The 24,659-nt window shown below is 43.5% G+C and overlaps 1 protein-coding gene across 1 annotated transcript in view; it reads left to right on the top strand.

The window, feature by feature from the left end:
- The window catches only part of LOC146064230 (solute carrier family 12 member 9-like), a 224,258-nt gene that overhangs the window by 170,726 nt on the left and 28,873 nt on the right, over positions 1-24,659 (top strand). The window lies entirely within an intron of this gene.

The raw sequence follows: 24,659 nt of genomic DNA, 5'->3' as shown, positions 1-24,659 counted from the left end.
ATTCACTATAACATACTATAACACATACCCCAAAACAGTATAACACACAGAACACATATACACAAACACATAACACACACACTTAAACATTGCACAGATACACCCTGTACACTACACACACACACACACACACATATATATGTAGCGCACCTCACACACTTACACATTGGACAGATACACACATACATAACCACAACACACAGTACAGCACACACAAACACGCAAAAAATATATGCATCATAGGTGCTAAATCTCAGGAGTGGATGTGGAATTCATCAACACACACAAGCTATCAAACAACACCACACCTGATTTCATGGCTGTCATTGAGTATCAATGCAAACACATTGTAACATTATGGTGGAGGTTTTCATCAAATTACAATCTTGGGCCTTTGGCACAGCGTAAGACTAAATTTTACAGCAATTTTGGAAATTAAAAAACCCCCCAAGGTTTTCCCGGCCAGCATCGGGCGGGCCAGCTAGTTAGAAAATAATTTGGCCACGTAAGATTAGGTAAGAAGGGAGACTTGTACTTTCAGTACCTCTCTTATTACTTCCCCTTTTGGTTAGTTTCTTACAAACAGTTATCCGTAGCCTATGTACAGTAGCAACTGTCTTTTGTGCCCCCCATGGAATTAATTTACTCTGCCTATTAAGCTTTAGCTTTATTTGTCTATATGCCATAGGTCCATGTGGTAAATGCTGTGCGCATTACATTGTAATTTGGGTCATTATGGCTCTACCCCTTGTTACTAGCAACATTAAGCCCATCACCTACTTCTCTTTGGAAGTTGCATGCATCTGTTAAGTGTTTCTTGCTCTTCCGGCATTTAGGGCCTTATTCTAGTTTACTCTTTCTGACAAAATCCTTCTTAGATGGACAAAACCATGTGCACTGCAGGGGGGCAGATGTAAAATGTGCAGAGAAAATTAGATTTGGGTGAGTTATTTTGATTCTGTGCAGGGTAAATACTGGCTTCTATATTTTTACACTGCAATATAGATTTCACTTTGAAGTAAAACCCCACTCAAATCTAATTCTCTCTGCACAAGTAACATCTGCCCCACCTGCAGTGCACTTGGTTTTGTCCATCTAAGAAGGATTCTTGTCAGAAAGAGTGAACTAGAATAAGGTCCTTAGGGAGAACTCCCTGACATTTAGACATGCTGAGAGTGTAGGTTAGTATAGCATAGTTGCACTTGTAGCTTAGTAGATGATGATGTTCACAATAGCGCAGAAGGAGAGCGTTTTGTGTAAGGCCGCACCCCTCCACTCCTTGGACTGTGGTAGTGTGAGCAGGTGGCAGGTAATACGCTCATATTGTACATGAGAAACGGCAAAGCAGGAGGCAGAGTTCTGCTGTAAGAAGACTACTACTTCTACTTACAGCCAGGGGTTGAAGTGGGGGCGAACGGGGTGGAACTGACTTCCACCAACTCTGTTGGTGAGATGGAACTAGTTCAGCTATGCATTGGCCCTGGCACAGTAGTTCTAGCAGAAAAGCATTACAGTTTGCATGGGGGTACCGAAAACCCTGCCACTGGCCCTGGCTCTGCCTAATGGGGGGAGGGGGGTAATTAGGTGGCAGATGGAAAGGAGTTCCCCCACCTCTCTAGGATCACTTCTAGTCCTGCTTACAGCAAGGTAATAACAAGCTCCTTTTACACTAATGCTGGTAGATATTTGTGACACACTTTTCCCTATATAAAGTTCATCCAACTTTCTATATAAACCTACAAATTGATTCGCCATTACCATTGGTTACAAATTACAAGCTTCCAAGATATAGAAAAATACAACTAAATCAATAATTTCCCTTTGTGCCAGAACAGAGTGGTCTGTTTTATGGACTAGAGTAAACGTTAATAGGGCATACACACTGTTCAATGTAGTCTATTTTCCTATTTGATATTGCTGATATAAGCAAATCTAATGGAAATCGAACACATTTGATTTTGATTTGATCCTGGTGCGCGGCCCCGTGGCATAGAAATTGAATAGAAAAATAGACTGTGCATGTAAGACTATAAACAGTACAGATCTGTACTACTTAGTGTAAATCAAATGTGTGCAAAGCACCATGCTATTCCATCCTGATTCAGTCGATTGGATAGAAAATACATTGCACTGTGTGTACACTACTTAACTTTTATGTGTTACCCATGGACATTCTACTTAATGTGGACCTGGAGAGGGAGCTGTACAGACATTTTAGCACTATTCTTTATGTATAGTCTATTACATTTTTTTTTTCACAGTTAGCATACCCAGAATAATGTGTACATAGAGGAATGAAGCCAGAGGTGATGGGCAATAGCTGACAAACTGTGCCAGGCTCCCCCACCGGGCAGCATATTGTGTCAGGCTGAGCCTCATTCCCTTCTACCGCTGCGGCCCTTGACGTGTGAAATAAAAGGGATTTTAATTACCTTTCTGCAAAAACAACAATTAGAGAAAATTACAGCATTTACTCCCGCCTCACACCGCCCGCGTCATTTACTCCACCTACAAACCCAGCTCATGCTTAATGTGTCTGCAGCCTTTCAGGAGATAATCAAAGCCTCGACCAAATGCTAATATCCAAACGCATTACAATGTATGATTTACTCCTTCACTACCAGCCATTCATTGCATATCCGGAGGCACAGTATACAGAATGGAGGGCGTTCATTTTATTATGCCCAAACTGTCATTACCAGTCTAGTATTTTTATACGGCTTACAACTATCTTTGCAGTCCCAGCTTTATTTCTTGTGTTTTACGTGTGCATTTTCCTTGTTGGTTAAATGTCAGCTCTTTGGGTTGCGGTTTCCCTTCCTATGTTTTCTGTAATGAGATCCTAAGTGCTTATCTACACCAGATCGTTACTACATAAAAGGCGAAGTTGATAAAAGAGACTTACTGCTGAAATGATTTTCTTTTTGTCTGTGTTCCTCCGTGATCTCCTTGTTATCGTTTTGTTTGTGAAGTAATCCAGGTGTTCAATGGAACACAGGAAAAAGACGCGATTGTAACACATCCAATGCTAGACATGCTTTTAAAATAATTACTTCTGACCTTTTGTAAGCCCTCTCTCCACAGATACTTTACATCCTTCCTTTCATGCGCCCCCACTGCTATAGCACCTGCCATTTCCCCCAGGGCCTCACACACAATCTAACAAACACAATTGTTGACCATTTTTTTATAATGATATGAACAAAAAATGGGCAAGTGCATCTTACGTTCTAGCTTACTTTTATTTCTATCATTTCAATACCAGGCACACGTGAGGTTAACCTATGACCTGTTCTATACAATTCCAGTTCCAGTGCTGAATACCAGATACTCAGTAAAAGCTCACCTGCCACCAGCAGACCTATACAGATGTTCACCTATCTACTACACTCTCATGCTCTCTCTTCTCTATCTCTTTGTCGGAGGGTAGGGCTAAGCGAGAGAAACAGAGTGCTGGCTTTTAAGTGGCTTGTATATTTTCCCAGCTGGATGCATTAATGACGGAGGGGGCTGCTGATTGGAATGGTAATTACCAGCTATGGACCTTGCCGGCTGCATGTTATGATTAGCAGATATTAGTTAGGAAGGTACATAGTGAAAATGAGGGGGAGGTTTTCACCTGCAGGAAGCGGTGTAAGGATGTGCGCATCATTCTGTTTAATTTACAGAGTTTGTTCTTTAACCTTTTAGCTGCCAGATAAGTAAAGGTAATCAAAACAGTGAAACACACTTATCTGATGAGTAATTGGACTGCATTGGATCCGCTATTATCTATTTGTAGGACTGATCACTGATAAAAGCACAATATATATAAATTATATATGTAAATAAAATACATGTACCTAAACACAATAAAAGTATTCTTACCTACTTGAACACTGCTTACTCTGGGATTGTAAAGTGGAGGGCGGGGCTATGATTATGCAATTTAACGCAGATGGTGAGAGGGGAGGAGCCAGAGCGGGAGACTTGTCCACTTTCCCTGAGTGCCAGCCTATTTTCCGGAGCTTCCTGGTCATTCCGGGAGAGTAGGCAAGTATATGTGTAATAATTATTATGTTATATTTTATATTAATTTACAACTTTCTATGGACACCTGCTGCAGATTAGTCTGATAGTAAACATTATTTCCTCCATCTGCCACACAGGCTTCCAGGTCCAGTACATGCACACTGTTGGCCACCAATCTCTGGCGTCTTTATGTGTGTTAATAGACCTCACAGACTGTAGCTATACCAGAAGTCTCCACCATATATGTACGCAGAAGGTGGTCTCCTAGAGCTTACACAAGGCATCGCCAATGCATCACCAGGAATCGGCACCAGGGAAAGACTGAATGGCTCTGCGGACATCCAGCTTTGATACAGGCCCTATATTTGACCTAAAGGCCCATACACAGTGGGCGACTTTGAGCTGAAAGTCGATCAAAACGAAACAGCCCCTGCAATGAGCGGTGAGCACTGCTGCATGGTCCCACATCATCGCCGGGAAAGCCGTTCATCTGCTGGTAATACCAGCAGATGAGGGGCTTTGAGGACGTCTTTGCATAGCGCTGCGTTATGCAAAGCTGTCCTCTCCCCGCTGTTGGCGCCGTGCAGGGGGACAGCCGCTCAGTGTGTATGCACTGAGCGGCTTTCCCCCCCCCCCCAGCGATGATATCGATCATCGCTGTCCATACACGCTGGGCATAGTCACTCCATGTGTATGGACCTAAAATTGAGGGATAAGTAAAGAGCATAGAAATCGCATCATGTGTCTTGCACTGTGCGTATCAAAAAGGGTAAGAGGACACATCTGCAGTTTGCCTTAAAGCAAATAGCTGCTTTAAATTCTATGTTTGAACTACAGATTGGTACATAATTCCCTAAAACATTGACATAGATGCTTTTAGCATTTCCCTTTGGGTTCTGCAGATGGCTGTTCTGGATGTATTTGCATAATAAATGTATAAATATGCATAATATCAAGGGAGTGAGCCATACCCAGCAACCCAAAACTGGCACTTACAGGTGGTGGTATTATCAGCCTAAAAAGTCAGAAACAAGTATAAACAAGTCCTTCATTTGGAAGCTGTGACATTGCCCTTCTATATAGGGCCTTCTCTGCCCTACACTTGCAACATTTCAGCGTAGACATCCCTTCTTCATATGTAGTGCATCATTCTAGGTTCATGCAAGATTTCTATGGGCCCCAATACACTTTGTCATTTGGCCCGATTTCACCTGATTCCGGCAGATCGGGACAAGAAATCGGGTGGTATCAGCCCAAATAGCATGTGTGTGTCATCTGATCCAATGCGTTGTCCCATGTGCATCGGCCCTGGAGATCATACGTGCTGCATGTAAGATCTCCGAGTCAGCTGGAGGGAATTGGATATGACTTCTCTGAGGTGAGAAGCCGCATAGTGTATGTACCCCTTCAAAAGCTGCTCGCAGCAGACACCAGCAATAGTGAGAGAATGTTTTCAGCTTGCTGGTATAGTCCAAATCCCTGCTCCAGAATCCCGACCAATGGCCAGAACATCATCATCAGCATCCTAACATCACTAGAAATGACAACACTGGAGTGCCAACCACATCAGCAGCATAATTCTGACATAAATAGAAATGCAGACAGCTGGCACCCTCATAGTAAGTATCCCGGGGGTTGGGGGGGTGTTAAAGTGTGTCCACGGGAAGGAGGGTTAGACATTAAAAGGGGGTGCAGTTATCCTGGATCCTGTGTACATATAGTTAGAATTAGTACACGGGAGCAAAAACTTTAGAGTCCCAGGTATGACATTGTTCAGAAATGTGTGTGCTAAATAAAGGAGGAGTAACTAAAGATGCCCAGCAGCATTGTCTCCCACACAGCAGCAGAACATTGGTCACAGGGCCTGATTCTGAGCAAGATCAATGATGCAATGAATTTCTGTAGTAGTGGTATGCAGAAGTCATTTTAGTAGAGGAGACGCCTCTGCATAGAACTGTGATCCCAGCACTATGACCAATGTTGCAAGCTAGCATCCCACATCACAACCACTGGTGCAGACCACCAGCTGAATAAGCCTCAGCTTGTGCTGCTGGCCATTGAAAGCGTGGGATAGAAAGTTCTGAAGTCTGTGTGGTTACACGCAGACACTTGGCTCTTCCGTTCAAGAAAAAAGGGGATCGACATATCCCCACTTTCTGGAACGCAAAGCTCCCTCTAGCCCCTGTCCACTGCTTAAACACTACTGCCTTCTCCACATGAGCAGATCGGGCCCTTTCTCCTCTGCAGATACGTATTAAACTTGAGTCTGCCTGCAGCCCCCCTCTTGCAAGAAACTCTGGATCTGTCCCGCTGACAGAGGGACCCCATAGTGTGCTGATCATTCTGCTTGCATTTGGGGATAGAGAAAAGTAGGTATCCGATATATCACCATTCCTGCTTACACAGGTTTACACATAAGTACTATGGCAAAGCATCTTATGGCATTGAGGCTGTATACTGCATATAGCTCAGTATGCTCTCAGTTTTATTTTATACTGTATATCAAGGACATACTGTACAAGGCAAATATAAGGCAAGACAGGGGAATAGCTACAGTCTATAATAATCATAGAACATGGTCATAAATATAGCAAATAATTAACATGACTATCAAAATACCAAAATCATCACATATTAGTAGTATTTGAACTTCAGATATCATTAGGGAATGATTAGAGACCAGGATAATTGGTTGGAAATACCTAAGCATTGCTATTCCAGGCTAACATACATGTTAAAATGTCTAAAGTTGGCAATGTGAAATCCTGTATCCACACATTTTTTATCGATCAATCAAGTTAATAAACAAAACATTCTAATGTTTCTTAATACATGTTTCAAAGTTCTCTCCATCCAACAAGTACCTGTATAATGCTGCTTTCAGACCGCATAACTGGCTATGACCCTGTATTTGAAAACGTTTCCAAAAACGGGTCTGCCAGATAAAACCCCTTTCACACCGCAGCTCTTAAACGGTATATTACCGTTTAAGTGCCGATTTTTTGACACTGGCAGACCCGTTTTTGGAAACTTTCCAAATACAGGGTCAAAGCCAGTGCAGCCTTCAGCCCTCCCCTCTGTGCAGCTCCCCCCTCCCCCCCCCGCGCGCGTGTCGACATCCACCCCCCGCGCGTGTCGACGCCCCCTCGCGCGTGTCGACGCCCCTCCCCCACGCATGTCGACGCCCCCCCTCGCATGTCGACCCAAACACCCCCCCTACCCCTGTCGACCTAACCCCCCCCACCCCACCCACCCCGTGCAGCCGGTACCTCCGTTGTGGATCCCGGCACTGCAGTTCTGTATGGTCGGAAGCACTTATGAAAAAAAGTGTCTTTCAGAAAATGGCTGCCCCATAGGAAAACCTGTTTAAAAAAACTGTCTTTCATATGGGGGCAGCCATTTTCCAAAAGTCACTTTTCTTATAAGAAAAGTGACTTTTGGAAAATGGCTGCCCCCATACGAAACTGGGTTTCCTATCGGGCAGCCATTTTCTGAAAGACACTTTTTTCATAAGTGCTTCCGACCATACAGAACTGCAGTGCCGCGATCCACAACGGAGGAACCGGCTGCACGGGGTGGGAGGTACCGGCTGCAGGGGGGTAAGTCGACACGTGGGGGGCGTCGACACGCGCGGGGGGTGTCGACACGTGCGCGGGGGGGCGCGGGGCGGCTCCAGTGGTGTGAATATTTAATAAGCGCTCATTAAATATTCACTGCGCTGCATTTAGGACCCAGCTCATTGGCTGGGTCCTAAATACCGTTTCAGAACCGATTTTGAGCCTAAAATACCGGTTCTGAAACGGGTAGGACCCTGCATTTTAACCGGTTAGAAAAAACGGTATTTTATAACCAGTTAAGTGGTCCTGCACCTTTCAGACCGCACAGATTACCGTTTTAAAACGGTAAAAAAACGGCAATATACCGTTTACAAAGTGCGGTCTGAAAGGGGCATAAATGACTAAGGTGCTTGGGAGACAGATGATAGAAAAGTACTTATCTTCCAAAATGCTTCTCTCTCACTCTGCATCTTGGGTCCTCCTTACCCCACAGTAAGCCTGTGGTGGCTGTTATACTTACATGATCTCCATTGGGATTCCCTCCAGGGAATTCGGAATGCCGGCCTCCACAACACCGGTTGTTGGTACTGTATGTATCCCACTGAAACATTTCCTGACATTCTATTCGCACAGTGTCATACCTGAGGGTTGAGGCTGACCCTGGGAAGCCTCAGGCATAAGGACAGGAGTGTATTTAAACCTGTTGGCCCATATAGGGTTCCTAGACCTGTACGACCACTACTACTGAGCCCAAAGGCATGACCAGTACACCAAGGTACTGTAAGTAAAAAGTCTCTTATATTTAAGCATGCAAGATGTTAACAGCGGCAGTTGGTAATGATTCCAATAACAAACATCCATATGGAAATGACGAACAGTCTCTGAAACAATAACTCTACACAGGCATTGGTGATGATAATGTTATGGCATCGATGGTGACAGACGTATAATAGTTGATAACGGACCGGAGATGCACTAACATCAATTGATGATCAGTGTGAAGATTCTGTTGAGATGAACAATTGATGGTTAGAATGAAGAATCAATGTTGAGATTAACAGTAGATGGTAAAAAAGAAAAATCAATGTTGAGACGAACAATCGGTGCTTGAAGGTTAGTATGCTAAACGATGGTTGCACATCGCAGGGGAGCTGGAAGAATGATGCTGGGACATCAACAGAAGTCAGGTGGCACCAGAAAGTAGTTAGTGGTGCTGGTCTCTTTAAGGTGGAGTACCATCACAGGAGCTTGAAACCTGGAGCAAAGAAGCAGACAACCACAGCAGACAGAGACATCCAACAGGTGGTTAGAGAACTGGAGCACTGACGGGAGGAGTGCACTTCCCAGCATACTTATACCTACAGGAGTGTAAGGATTGGCTGTCCATTTACCCAGGGAGCGGGCTGCAGTGGATTGGCTGGGAAAGGCCCATGTGATACTGGCAAATATGGCTGCGCCTATATTTGGCTGTGGAGGGAAAGTCTGTATGCAGCATGGCTGCGGCCTACTGCAATGGCGGCGCCGGTCAGCACGGACTGGGAAGGACATCCAGCATGACAGAGGGATTGGACTGAGCAGACGCCATGACAGTCTGAGGAGATAGCATGCTGCACACAGGCAGCTCATGTGGAAACTGAGTCTAGCACACTGAGTTAGTCTGTGAAGGCACTTAAAAGTTAAAAAAGTGTGCTTTGATACCCGTATCGGGACACAGAGGCTTTATTCAACTATAGTAAGGTTTTAGTTATTTGTGTGGTATTGCAGAAGATGCCAGCTACTGCCTGAGGTATTTTGAAGAGCTGCTTCTTCTACAAGCTGCTGTCTTATTCACATAAGAGAATGAGTGTATTTAATATGCACAAGTGGAATTGAGCTAAGAAAAATGTTAGGTACTTGTGTAGTTTCACGGCGGCACTTCCCAGCGGATCGTATGCAGATCATATGCAAATCGTATGCAATATTCCCCGTGAGAGGACGCGGAAAACGAGCCCAAAGCGTGGCGAGGGGACACGGAATACACGTCAAGTAATCCGTATCCGCTCGCCACGCTTCGGGCTCGCCACACTTTTTAAAATCAACTCCATACCGACGTGGGTAGTGGGGGTATGAACAGGTCGGGAGGATGCGTACCAGCTGACGTGGATAGTGGGGGTGTGCTAAATCGCATTGCAGATCGAATCGTATGCAAATCATATGCAATCGCATATGCCATTTGCATACGATGCGATCTGCAGCGAAGTGCCGCCGTGAAACTACACAAGTACCAAATGTTTTAGTCTATCATGCAATGCCCAATATTAAGTTATATAAATAGCAAGGGCCAAGTAAACATTTCTTTGGTTACACTTATCACTACCCTCCATCCAGCCAGAATACTTAAAGGTCAATAAAGCCTCTGCAATTCTTATGCACATACTAAGGAGGGTATGCAATCTGTGGAGAAATAGCAGCGGCTCCCTATTCAATGCTGTCTTTAGTGACAGTATTGAAGCGGAAACACGGCAGACAGTGGCGTAGCTACGTTTTGGGCGCCCCCCGCCCCCGGCCGCCCCGCCGCCTATGCTAACCCCCTGCCCGCAGTCTTACCTATCGCGCTGCGCTGGTCCCAGCGGCTCCGTTCTTCTGCTGAGGACCACCACAAAATGGCCGCCCCCATACAGCAGACAGTTTCAGAGAACAGTGTGCTATATGGGGGCGGCCATTTTGTCGTGGTCCTCATCAGAAGAACGGAGCCACCGTGACCAGCGAGATACGTAAGTCTGCAGGGGTTTGGGGGGGTAACTATAGCACCGCAGCCCCCGGCGCCCCCACATGTACAGCACCTCCCCCCCCCCCCCGCGGTGGTCGGGGGCTGCGGTGCTATAGTTACGCCCCTGACGGCAGAACGGGCCCAACTTTAGAAGCTGTCGGGCCCGTTCTGCTGATAAAGGCCGTGGATTGTCACGATCCTGGACCGCAGATTGCCAATCCACGGCCGTTTTGCGGCCACGCCCCCTTTACTCCAATCGGCAGACGGCACATTGAATCCCGTCTGTTGTTCTGCAGTCGATCAGACAGCAAACGGCCAGGATCATGGCTGTCGGGAGTGATGGACAACCGTGATCCTGGATTGAATACCCCAGTGCCATATGCCAGACAGGTTGTTTCAGCACTCAGGTGGGACCAGTGGCGTAACTAAATTGCGCCCCCCGACAAAAAATTTGAAAATTGCGCCCCCCCCAGTAAAGTTAACCCCACCACCACCACCACCACCCATGCCTCTCCGTGTACACCGTGCTCACTGTGCCAGGGACCCGTGGATTTTGTCTACAGTCAGTCCCGGCTAGGGTTACCAACTCATCCCTTTAATCCGGGACACACATTAATTACATAGGTTCTGTGGCAGTTTAAAACCAGGTGAAATGGAGTCTTGAGGTGTGGCAGTTTAAAACCAGGTGAAAGCCAGCCACAGAACCTGTGTAATTGATATGTATCCCGGATTAAAGGGATGAGTTGGTCACCCTAGTCCCGGCTCCCCTCCTTGATCCTGCTGGTATGAAAACGGACCATCACAAAATGTCCGCCCCATACAGCAGACAGTTTCAGAGAACTGTCTGCTGTAGGGGGGCGGACATTTTATGATGGACCACTTTCATTTCAGCAGAAGCCTGGAGGGGAGCCAGGACTGCTGCGCAGACAGGTAAATCTGCGGGTCCCGGCTGCAGCACAGCAGCATTACAATAGCCCCGCAGACCCCCGCCGCCCGCACTTACATAGGGCCCCCCGCGACTGCTGGGCCTGCGGGGCTATTGTTACACCCCCGGGCGGGCCTGTTATATACAGCACAGTGCTGCCATAAGACATAAAAGTGGTTACATAGATCAAATGTAAAAAAAAAAATACATAATAAACTAGTGACCTGACCAATGTATTGATCAGGTGCTGTCTTAGTGGCACTAGAGGGGTGATTTTAGTTGACAAACAATGCTGTGAAATTCGCAGCTTTGCGAGTCCTCTAACGCCACCGGCACAGCTGCCTGCCCCCGCTCGCATGCCGAATATACTTGCACACATGTGAATGGATGTTAAGCATAAACATCTATTTGCAGCCGTGCATGCGGGGGCACAATCATTCGATGGTCGCCGACCATGATTACTTACAGTCAGGCAAACATTCTTTTGCATTCAGCCCCTGCCCCTATGGTCGGGGTTTGCGCATGCACATTTCTGCACATGTGCAAACCCCGACTGCAAACAGCCTCTGTGTTTTACAATGTCGCCGGGCCGGTCGCAGCAGGGAGGGACGTGGACGGTGGCGGCTCTGGGCCATGGGAACGCCCAGCGTTTAATGGGCATCCCCATGAAAATGCTGGGTGTTCCCATGGGAATGCGTGTGGGACAAAGTCTGCCTGGGGGGGTTCCTACCCGGTCTTAGTCCTGGCGCCCGCAAATATAAGTCAGTCTCCACTGACGTATATTTGCGAAGGCAGGGGAAATCATAAAATGGTCGGCGGCCATCAAATGTCGGATGAAACAGACAAACAAAATGACAACTTGTATTATATAGATAATGCTTACTTACAGTCAGGCAAACATTCTTTTGCATTCTTCTTAAGTGGTGCAACATGTCAGAAATATTTGGAGCAAGTAATTCACCAAACCCAAATACAGTCTGAACTGACTAATCGTGAGGTGTCAGTAACACTGCTTTAGTTATATCAAACATCGTATGTCCACGTGAGATTTGATCCTTAAATAGTTGACTGTATTTTTTTAACCTGCTGAGGACCACAGCTAAATTGTTAAGATAAATCATACATTTATTTAGCATCTAAAGTGAGCAGTAGGGGATGAGAGTTCTAATATAGCTCTGACTCTTGTGTAGACGGCTGCAACTGCAGTAGAGAGGCGTCCTTGCAGGAGGGGACTTCAACGTAATATAGGAGCAAGACAGCCTACTATCTTGTTAAGTGGTACTCAGTGTAATACAGACAGCTGTCTGGATAGCCTCTCCCTCTGGTAGAGATGGTGCATTTCAAGTTTATAAAACTAGTTCTCATAAAAAAATAGGACAGACTGTGTACATATTTGGGTCAAAGTGCTTTTGGCTACCTCTACAGCAGGGGTGGGGAACCTCAACCCCGGGGGCCGTATGCGCCCCCCGTAGCCGGTCTGAGTGGCCCTCCCACCCGCCTGGCAGCTTTGCCGGGAGTCAAGTACAGGGGAATTCTCGCGAGAGGTCGGTAGTTCTCGTGAGATTCCTCTTAATTAACAGCAGCCGGAGACTGTCAGTCCTAGTCAGCGGCAGCCTCTGAAGCATGGAACAGCTGCAGCAGGACAATTTGTAAGAGAAATTTTTACATATGGCCCCCGAAGGATTTTTTTTCCCCTACAAACGGCACTTTGCACAAAAAAGTTTCCCCACCCCTGCTCTACAGTATGTCCAGAGTCTGGAAGAGGTGCTGCAGCGAGCATCTTACCATGACAGGAAATAAATATATACCGCATCTGAATAGGTCAATACAATGCAAAGTGTGGTTGGATGGAAATTCTCCCTATACAAAGTATCTTAGAGAAAAGAGTATTGGGCCAGATTCTCTAAGCTTCAAAACTGATAAAATAGAGAGTGATAACCAGCCAGCCAATCAGCTCCTGTCTGGAATTTTTCAAACACAGTCTATGACATGGCAGATAGGAGCTGATTGGCTGGCTGTTTATCACTCTCCATTTTATCACTTTTGAAGCTTAGAGAATCTGGCTCTATATTTGATTAGATTGCATGAAAAGTTATAGATGTCAAGTGTAGGGTTGTTTGCTTTAAATTTTTTAATGATATCTAACAACTCTTATTCTGAAACCTAAGCACCTGCTACTGTATCTCCAGGGCACTTGAGCTTAGGTAAGTGGCATTGCTGAAGGAAGTCTTAGGTTGATGATGTGATCGAGGGGGGTGAACCTGTAGCACTGTGCTATAACATTTGTAATAATAACATATGATACATTTGTTGGTTATTTGTTTGCTGCCTCTAAGCAACATGCCAGCAGCTGGCTTAATAGCTAGAACATTACTCTGTGATAGGTTAGATCTCCATTTAGAAGCCAGTGGCCTATAGTCTTAAACCTTTCTTTGCTTTTTCCTTTGTAAAATACTGGTTCATCCATTTTAGGGAGTCCTGGGCTTGCAGTAGTAAATGTATCTTGACACTGCCAGAAGCTTTATGCAGCATATATAAGAATTTTTCTGAGATGTAATGGATTTTTTTTTTATCTTTTGATATGTTTTTGCATAGGCGATTACTTAAAAATATGATCCTGCGTTAGTGTCTGTTGTCATCGCATAGTACTGTAGCATGGGAGAAACTAGAGTAGAGTTTATCACTATGTTATAGCTAATAGTACATCTAATCTCTGTGAATAAATTTGTTTCCATCATTATAGTTTGAGGTTAGAGTTGTCATAGGCATTGGAACATTTGCCGACGTGCAGTCTCCATTCCAAAAGCGGTCTTATTTCACAATGTAAAAGGGCTTCTCCTAGCTCACGTTCAGGACCCTATTCTAGTTTACTCCATTACCTGCATGTACTTGCAGGGGAGCAATTTGTAGCAACTTCGCATGCGCATAGACATGTATGCGCTTGTGCAGCCAGGCGCCCACACACAACAGTGCGGCTGTGGGGCGGCAGGCCAGGGGATGTTTCCATGGGAACGCTGGGCATTTCGTGGTCATTCCCATGAAAACGCTGGGCGTTCTCATGGTATTTCCATGATGCCGGGCGCAGTCAGCGGAGGACAGATGCCCGCGCGCTTCCCGCACAGGGTGCCCACGGATCTGAGACATCACAGAGGCGTCTCAGATCTGCGAGCGCTAGGGTAAATCATTCGATGATCAGTGACCATCGAATGATTTCTCCCCCGCACCAAAGGCTGTGAATGGATGTTTATGCTAAACAGCGTGCGAGGGAAGGTGGGCGGCCGTGCGTGAAATTTGCAGCCTTGTGAGTCAACCAGAATAACCTCCTCAGTGATGAACACCTCCAACACAGGAACATGTTTGCCCTCCAGGGCTGGTAGCCAGTGTTGCAAGTAAGGGGGTACGGCGTGGTACGGAGTACCTGTAAGAAATATGTTGCAGGTACGCAGTACCACTTACCCCTGATCCACTGTCATTTCTATTTTCATTTTAAGTCTAAATATAATGCATCCGCAGCCCGCCCACCCAGCGTTATGATTGGTTCTGTATGCATCTACCGGCTACTGCTGATTTAGCCTGTCACACTGACAGGCATCAGCAGCGCCGACAGCATGAAGAGCAGGCTCCACTATTGTAAGCACAAGCTGCCTGGCTCTCCCCCAAGCAAGAGCCAACCCACCCCCAGTCATTCCCTGTCTCCTGTGTCCACGCCTCTATTGTCGTTTAGTCACTCCTCTAGCTTTGTGTGACCACGCCCCCTGATGACACATGACCATGCCCATTTTTGGTGGAGGCTATCAGTACCACCAAGAAAAAAATTATACTTGCACCACTGCTGGTAGCCATTACTATTACAACCCTCCAGGGCTGGTAGCCATTACTATTACAACCCTCCAGGGCTGGTAGCCATTACTATTACAACACTACATAAATAAGCTTTTCTTCATAAAACATCATTTGCACTGTGAGCTGGCATTTTTGCAGCTGTGTAAATTATGCGCACCGTCAGGATGAAATAAAAAAAAAAAAAGGGAAAACCGTCATCCGTTCTAAAAGCAATTACATCCAGCTACTTTTTAGCATATAATTTCCCTTAATAATAGAGGTTTGTGTTTCTTTGTTAGTAAACTCCACTAGCAGTAATATGTGACTTTAATCATAATTATCTTTTTTTCATTTTAAATGGACGGTGCCTGTCATCATTTACGGTGTGGAATTCTCATTGCTGTCTGCTTGTACTGTAGATTTCTGTCAACATTCCAAAATGTGCCATGTTCACGTCTGTCTCCTGTAATCTGACAGCACCACATGGCCAGTTCGCTCTCCTGTCCTTCTTTGAGTTGTGAAACTAAACTAGAGTCATACACTTTTTCAACAGTAGAATATATCTACTGTAGCTTGTGCTTTCTAAATGAAATCCGTAACACTGTATACTGTACACCACTTGATGAGTTGTTATACTGTCTGGCATGTGGGGGTCATTTTCAGTATGGGTCATGAAGAATAGACAGCCCAAACAAGATTACAAAATACCTCAATCACCAGCTGTTATACTTTACTACGTTTATTAAGTAATGTTTCACCTCTCATCAAAAATCCAAATTTCAAATCCAAATCAAAATTCACCTCTAGCCAAATCGTCCAGATTTTCTGCCGCAGCCATGCTTTGAACTTGCTTCTATACACATCCATTGTCACAAGACTGAAATGGTTAAATTGTTGTGTTAGCTTCTGTGTTTTCCTCCCTATAATTCTCACCTGCAATAAAGACCTAGTTTAGACTACTAACAATGCCATTTTCCTCCTCTGCAATTACCTTCCTAATAGTCAGCTCCGCTCACCACCATGCCACAGACTCCAGCAGAGGTGTCATACTGAAGAATAAGAGCTGTCGGTAGCACAGCAAAAGAAAAATATAAAGGGGAGCATATTATGCCATATGCATTTGTTCTAAAGAACTATTAATAATAAAAGACAAACAACAATGGTAATTTGCATTTCTAAGTGTTTTTTTTGTTCTTTCTGTTAAATTGTATACAAACACAATGTATCCACATGTGGAATATCTATGGTGCTGATTCATAGATAAGAGGGGATGTAGTCATTAGTGGCAGATAATTACATCCCAGTGAGGTAAAGGCTATCCAATGAAAAAAAAAAAATTATGTACAGTGGTATGTTGTTGATCATCTGTATCTGGGGTGGGAAATATCCATATGCATTCATGTCTGTCCCACTGCGGCTCTTGTCACACCGCGACCCTTACGAAAAATGACTCTGGGGCATATTGATAAAACTCATTTAGCAAAAATCTCCTGAAAATAGAGTTTTTTGTTTGTTGTATTTGCAAAGTTTAAGAACCCATAGGGGTATGGTGGGGGTTTCACAGCAGATGTCAGAGTTATCGGCTGCAGTTCACCCGTTTCCAATTGCAATAGCAGCCCCCCATAGGTTTCTTTGGGGGCTTATATTTTGTCAGGTTACAAGTCTAAAACCTGAGACATAATAAATAGGCCCCTATGTGTGAACAGTTGATGTTGTCCATAGAGCATTGTACTGTACACCAGTGACATGAGCTTTACCAAACACTGAATACAGAGCATTTATTGCAGGCTTAGCTCTTCGGTCTCTGCTGTCTGACTCCCTGCTGGTGGCTGAGCCTCATCATTAGTAACAGCTTTTGCATCTGACTCATGTTGGGTGCTAGAGATCTATCACAAACCGGCTTCCCTTTGCTGTACAAGCAACTTACAATAGTTTGAAATTATAGCTACATGCCCATGACAGTTCCACGAGACAGGTCTTTTGCATACCACCGCATCATTTCCTCAGTTTCTACCCAGCAATGCCCATTTCATGAAACAAGAGATCTGGCAAGGATCCATCCGATTTAGAACTGGCTTGAGAAGGGTATAAAGGTGTTGGTGCGCTTTACTGTATGCACAGTTTATGGAAACGCAATGTAACAAAGCAACGAGGAAGGTCAGTCAGATGCTTGGTTGCATAGGGAGAGGAATCACCAGCAGAACTAAAGAAGTAATAATGCCACTGTATAGGTCATTGGTACGACCTCATCTAGAGTACTGTGTTCAGTTCTGGAGGCCATATCTCCAGAAAGATATAAATACATTAGAGAAAGTACAAAGAAGGGCAACTAAAATGGTGCATGGCCAACATCACAAAACTTACACAGAACGACAAAAAAAAAAATCTCAATATATAAAGTTTGGAGCAGAGAAGAGGAAGAGGTCTGACATGATAGAAAATGTCAAATATATCAAGGGTTTTAACAAGGTCCAGGAGGGAAACATTCTTCAATTGAAGGAAAGTTGTAGCACACGAGGACATGCACTGAAAGTGGAGGGAGAGAGGTTCAGGGGAAAGCTGAGTAAACATTACTTCATAGACTACCAAGTAGAATAGCCCATACTTGCCAACATTGCATTTCTCCTCTGCGGATGTACATAGAGGAGGCATAATTTGCATACTTTAAGCCCTGCCCCTTTGTGTACACCCCTAAATGTCGGTATTTGACCACCAGCACAAGTAAGATGATGCAGGGAGAATGTGAGGGCCCGCTAAATGCTGGAGTATTTTCGGGAACCACCTGGCCATTCAGGGAGGGTGTGTAAGAATGGAATAGCCTCCCATCAGAGGTGGTAGAGGCTAAGATAGTAGAGCAATTAAAACATGCACGGGATAGACATGAGGATATCCTTACAAAGAAATAAGTAATCAAATAGGGTTTTAGGGTAACAATATGGTTAAAAATGGGCACACTAGATGGGCTGTTTTTTTACCCCTCTGCCGTCAATAGCCCAGGGATAACCCCGGGGCTAAGGGATAAACTTGGGAGGGGGGTTATCCTTTTTTTGCATTGGTCTATACTTTCAGAGGAATCCTGGACCTGAACTGTCAAGTTAGGAGTGAGAACCCTCTCAAGTGTGTTCTCATCTGTTGCTTTACCCCCGTTAGTGGAGTCCAATGCTTGTTCTACAAAATACATGGGGCTCCAATGTAATTTTTTTTCTTGTACTTTTAGAACTAGGGCTGGTTGTGCTTTTCTGTCTTTTTAACACTTTAATTACTTTTACCCAGAGAAGCACTGGACAGATCACATGTGTGCAGGCTTCTGAAAACACGCTGCTCAGGGAGACATACTGTATATTTCACAAGTGTATTGTGGTTCGAGTTTGCACAGTTCATGGGTATGTTTGCAAACATGGTATTTTGGAAAATTCCTGTGTTTCAGTGATGTCTATGGAGTTTGGCTGATAGTGTGTTTGATTATATTAGCATGATCACTCCTGTATTAAATTGCTAGTCTATGCAACACTACAGTATCTTGCCTTTAGTAAATTCTTGTGTTTGCAAAAATGGACAAACACACCTGAGATTGCAAACTTGGGCACACACGGACCTTGCTAAATTTAACTTTAAGTCTGGCTACTCCTTTAAGGTGTGATAAACACTTCAAGAGGCCATTGAGCCAATCACACTACATTTTTCCTTATATACATCTCTTAATTTGTTTTTCATGGTTTTTTATTTGCTCTTGTCACCCTATTTTAGAAGATCCAATTAAAAGTTATGTTTTAAAAATAATCATATAACATATTAAGAGTGCGCCCAAAAGCTTTTTCTTTCTTCTGTTTGCCCCTTTGCAAACAAACCACAATATTCACGATTAGTATTATGTTAGTACTGCAGGTTGTTGTAGTGATCGTATGATGATATCTTTAGAGAAGTTCAGACATGTACACAGTGACGCAACCACGCTCACCTTGCTAGCACAGTTAAGTGACTTATGCTGTGTACACACGGGGGCGATAGGGGCTGAAATCGCCGGAAATATGGTCGCTGGCGACCATATTGCCAGTGATGGGAGTGTGCCCTGGCGATAAATCGCCGAGTGCGCGCTCCTGTTTTCTGCCCCATTCTAATCGCTGGTTGCAGGAACTTGCTCCTGCGACCAGTTAATTACCTCTGCGGCACCTCTGCGGTTCCTTTTCATCAGCGACCATCTCTGGTCGCTGATGAAAAGGAGACACTGGGCAATATATTGCTCAGCAATATATTGCTGAGCAATATATCTCCCCCATGTGTACGGGGCTTAAGGGATTACCATGCAGGTGTCTTGGCTATATGGAGTAAACTTTACACATTTTTTTATTTCTTTTAATATATTTTTATTGTTTTGCTTTTTTAAATTCACCTATATGCTACAATCAGTATTGTATCATCTTTTTTCACATTTAGGATTTCATTACTTTACATAGCACATTATTTTTACAGTGGGTGTAGCTCTACATATATCATGTTTGTTCTAATGGTTTTCTAATTAAAATGTAGCCATTAATTTAAGCTATTCATTTTGCAGTTTTATTTATGGCTATCACCCAGCAGAGAAATCAGGTTGGCAGCTTACAGAACCGAATGTGCATGTGCAAAACTGGGATTATATCTGATCATTCATAAATGAGCCCACAGAATGCAGCTTGGCTTATTGGTTATGTGTATTGTGTTTCCGTTTATGTAACAAAAGTGCTAATGAGACTCTCTGGCAAACTGTACTATGTTACATCTAGACTTTTTTTGTCTGAACATAATATCCTCATTACCCGAGTCTGGTTGGCTGTGGCCTATCTCCATACACGGGAGCATCATTCTCAGTCAAATCCCATTGAAGTCTTGATTATGGACCGGTGAGAACCACAGGACATAAGTATGTTAAAAGCATTCCCAATCCATCACCTCTGGCTAGGACTTTGGTATTAGTGATTACAGTATGGACGCTGATTGAAAGTGCATATAATCCTGCTTCCAAGGGACCTTAACCACTGGATTGCCAAATTCACCTGAACCACTGTGATATTTTGTAAGGAAAAACTTTTTTTTGCATCATTGGTTGAGAAAGACAAGAGACATGGTAATAGGACATGTGGCTTAACCTGGCCATACATTAGAATGACCTGCAAACGATCCAGGTTGTATGATCAATCGAACGATCAATCATATGTGCTTTAATACACATATGATCTGATTACGACTGTAAGCCATCCCAAATCGCACCAAAATACCTCATGATTTGCACAAACGTTGAAATCATGCATTCGGACCTAGAATCGTTCTAATGTATGGTCAGCTTTAAGCTTGGTTCCCCCCAAAGATATATCTGCAGATCAATCTGTCTGTAGATATATCTTAAGACGGATCGGGTAGCATTTTCTGCATACACGATGCACAATCGACTGACATTACAACTGTGCAGTTATTTACCTGCGCCAACACAGTTGCTGTCAATCACCCTAGGCCTGTGCAGCGAGTGTATGGGCAGTTGGTGAATCGCCCACACACATATATTGGTCATTCCTTTGAATTGGCCAGTGTGTGCTTAGTACAGTATGTGGTATTTTCTTTCACTTGGCACAGTTTAATGAAGGCTTATCATTAAGAAATGCCTCAGACTGAAGTGAAGAATATCCATGTATAGCATGTATTTTGTAATAGTATAGATCATATTTTTGATTATAACTAAAGCGCTGCGGAATCTGTGTGCGCTATATAAGAAACTTAATAAATAAATCATATGCATGGTGCTATTTCTGTGTCAATAGTAGTATGATGCAAAGAGCACAAAGTTGAATTAACTCATAGCAGCATTACGTTATTAACATTAATTTTTGTTTGCAGTACGTTAATGAAATCGAATCTGTAATTGATTTGATTGGGCATCCTGCCCCTTTGTATTATTTACTCCATGTTAGTTGATGATGCTAAAAGTTCAAGAGAAAAGCTGTTTATTTCTTTTAAATTAGTAGTGATTGAAGCCTCATAATAATACAGTTTAAATAATAACATTACCGTAGTAGTCAGCAAAACACTTGAAATAATTTAGGGTTATGTAGATGCAACAAAAGTCCAGTAAAGGTCTGTTATGGGAGTGTTAATAGGAATTCCTGCCAAAATAGCTGCTAGAAAAGCACAGATGGCCGGGAATGCTGGCGTCACTTGGAGAAGATGGAGAATCTGCATTTTTTGCTATGAAACTCCTGGCACAGACTATTAAGAAGCTTCACTGTGGGACATAATATGTAATAGGAATTACAGTGTGTGGTATAATATGTAATATACATTATGGTGTGTGGTACAATATGTAATAGGCATTACAGTGTTTAGTAGTATAATACTTATAAGGCATTGTGGTGGGTGACATAATATGTAATAAGCATTATGTTTTTGTATAATACAGTATGTAATGGGCCACGTGTGGCATGTGTAATGGACATTACAGTGTGCAGCATAATGTGTAATGGGCATTACGGTGTGTGGCATAATGTGTAATGGGCAATATGGTGTGTAGTGTATGTAAGCAGCATTACAGTGTGGCATAATGTGTAATGGGCATTATGGTGTGTAGTAAATGTAATGGGCATACATTGTGGTGTGTGGCATAATATGTAATAGGCATTAGATTTTTGTATAATACAGTATGTAATGGTCATTACAGTGTGCAGCATAATGTGTTATGGGAATTATGGTGTGTGGTGCAATGGCCACTATGGTGTGTGGCGCAATAGGCATTACAGTATGTGGCATAATGTGCTATGGGCTTTATCGTGTGCAGCATGTGTAATGGGCATTATGGTGTGTGGCATAATGTATAATAAGCGTTCAGTGTGTGGCATATTGTGTAATAAGTATTACAGTGTGTGGCATAATGTGTATTAAGCATTACATTGTGTGGCATAATGCAGTCGTTCCCAAACTGTGTGCCGTGGCCCCCAGGTACCTCAGGGCATTTGCAGTGGTGCCTGGAATTGGTGGTTCAGGACCTACGTAAATTATTTATGGTAAATGTAAATAAGAAAAAGCAGTGCTAATAGTTGCCAATCATGAAACATGTGAACAAAAAGAAGCAATTTTTTGTCCCTAATCGCAAAATTAAATTTATGGATGACATAAACACAATTTACTTAATTTTATATATTTTTTTTACATTTCTGAATAAGAATAATTTGGCCTAGGGGTGCCATGCTGATTATTCTGCTACTATAAGGTGCCGCAATTCAAAAAAGGAACCTCTGACATAATTTATAACGGGCATTACGATGTGTGGTATAATGTGGCCATGCCATTATTGTCATGTAGCCACTAGTTTCATGTAACCATGAAACTTGTCCACGCCTCTTTTTGACATGCGTTTTCAGTACCACTAAGAATACATTTCTACTTGCACCACTGTGTAGCATTAACATGTGTAGGCATAGTTACAACTTATACGCTTTGGGCCCAACTTTGGTCACTTCATTCCCCCGCGGCCAAAATGCCATGGCATCTATTCAGGGATCACTCACTGTGATCAAAGCCTCTCAACTTGCTGTGGAACAATATGGCCCACAGATGGGGCAACTGGGCAGTGTTCAAATAGTGCAACTGCCTTGCTGGAATTGGGAAATATGCTTTCAGTGATTATCCCACCTGTTTCTACAAAGAAAAATATAAAAAACATGATTGTTGAGTATACTTGAGGTCTGAAGAAAAAATAAAAAACTTCAATTGAATTGCCAAAAAAAATAAATAAATTACAATAAAGCCTCTTCTCACGAAAAATTACCATGAACTATTAAATTCCCCCTTGATTTCATTATTCCAAATGCCCATACCAAAGTTCCCCAATTTTATAATGATTATAATTATAGTGCAACGTACAAAGCAAACTTCAGTGAAAATATATTTATTTTCGTTTTTGTCGATCATGATTGTTGCACCTTTATGACACTGACTTTTACACTGGTAGCATGCGATATTAATGAGAAGTTTTCATGGTTACATGAACCAGACATTTTAAAGAGTATCTTAAAATGCACATCTCTGAAATATTCTATGCAGAAAAGCTTCTCAATTCTGAGCTACCAAGTCTTGAAAGAAATATACAGAAGGGTCAAATTATATCAGAATTAAAAGAGAAAAGAAAAAGCATTTAAATATGAGTCTTAATTATATAATCATGAGATTATTGCAAGCACTGCTGGTGCTAAAATATGCAAATCACGGTTTTATTATCAGACTTCATGTGAAGTGCAGTATTTTTACTCTTTGCAAGAGAATGGCATGCTGTGGAAGCCCCGTCTGTTAGACCAGTGATGTACTTGCCGGAGAAAATTCAGTCCTCTCTTCATTTAGTACAATGCACAGCCTTTTAAGGAGATATTAAAATTCATATTCATGTACAATACTTATTCATTATAGCACTATTGCAACATATACAATGGGAGGAATTGAAGTACGGACAGATGACTTCGTCTGGTCAAATCTGCGCTGCAATAGCCGCATTTTCTGGCAGCACGATCTTACATAAAACTTTCATGCCCCCAATTGGTTTGCGACCTGTTTTGTGCAATTTCTGTATTTGAATGTCACTTTTATACGCGTGTAGCTTCCACAACTTTCGATGGTCGGCGACCAGCGAAAGATGTGGGAGGTAACCCGTGGCATACGAATGGATATTTATGCTAAACATCCATTCACAGCCTGTGCGGGCGAACCCACGCTGCAAAGGGGAGGTGGATGGGCGGACATTCGGCAGGTGGGGGTTGGTGGATTTGCAAGGCTGCGAATTCGCTGCCTCCAACCAGAATAATCCCCATGGTGTAGTAGCGCTATTGCATCAGTGCTGGAAATTGTTGACATTTCATCTACAGACAAACACGCAGGTGCATTCTCAGATGCATGTGTCCAATGCAGCTAGGGAAGCCAATCCCGGGGCATTTTTTCAATCCTTCTGGATTGAAAAATGCTCAATCTCGGGATCCCGCTGATCCCAATCCCTGGATTGGCCACTCTAAATACAGTTTACATCAAGATTGTGACATTCTACCAATTCCTTTGCTACAGTATAATACTTATCCTTTAGTTCCTATTATACTACTAGGAAAACTGATATGTAAATATGCTTTACAATAGCTGTAACATTACATTAATGCCTTTGTAACAAATATTCTAATCCTAAATACCTAGTACACTATGGGCCTAATTCAGACCCAAATTCTGCCCCATTTTCGATGTTGCGGGGCTGCACATGGACGAATATGCTCATGTACAGACGCACTGTACGAAAGCCTTTGGCGACTATCACACTCACCGAGGTCTTCGTATGGGGCATCCCCATGAAAACTCTCCGGGTGGGCAGGTGACGTCACATGATGTAAGCGCCCGCCCCCTTATTCAGCAATCTGGAGGGGAAATAACAGTCTGTTTTATTACCGAAGGGGAGATAAATCATTTGATGGTTTCAACCTCTCACTTTTGTTCTCATACACCTCCCCTCACATGCTAGTGAGAGGAGGTGGGTGGCCTGTGTGCGGGCGGGGGGGGGGGGGGGGGGGGTCTGGCCAGATCCCTTGATCCAGGATGACAA

This window comes from Crinia signifera, chromosome 3 (genome assembly GCF_055691185.1).
Source record: "Crinia signifera chromosome 3, ASM5569118v1, whole genome shotgun sequence".
NCBI lineage: Eukaryota > Metazoa > Chordata > Amphibia > Anura > Myobatrachidae > Crinia > Crinia signifera.
Note: the sequence above shows the minus strand (reverse complement) of the source record. Positions and strands in the feature narration are given on the sequence as shown.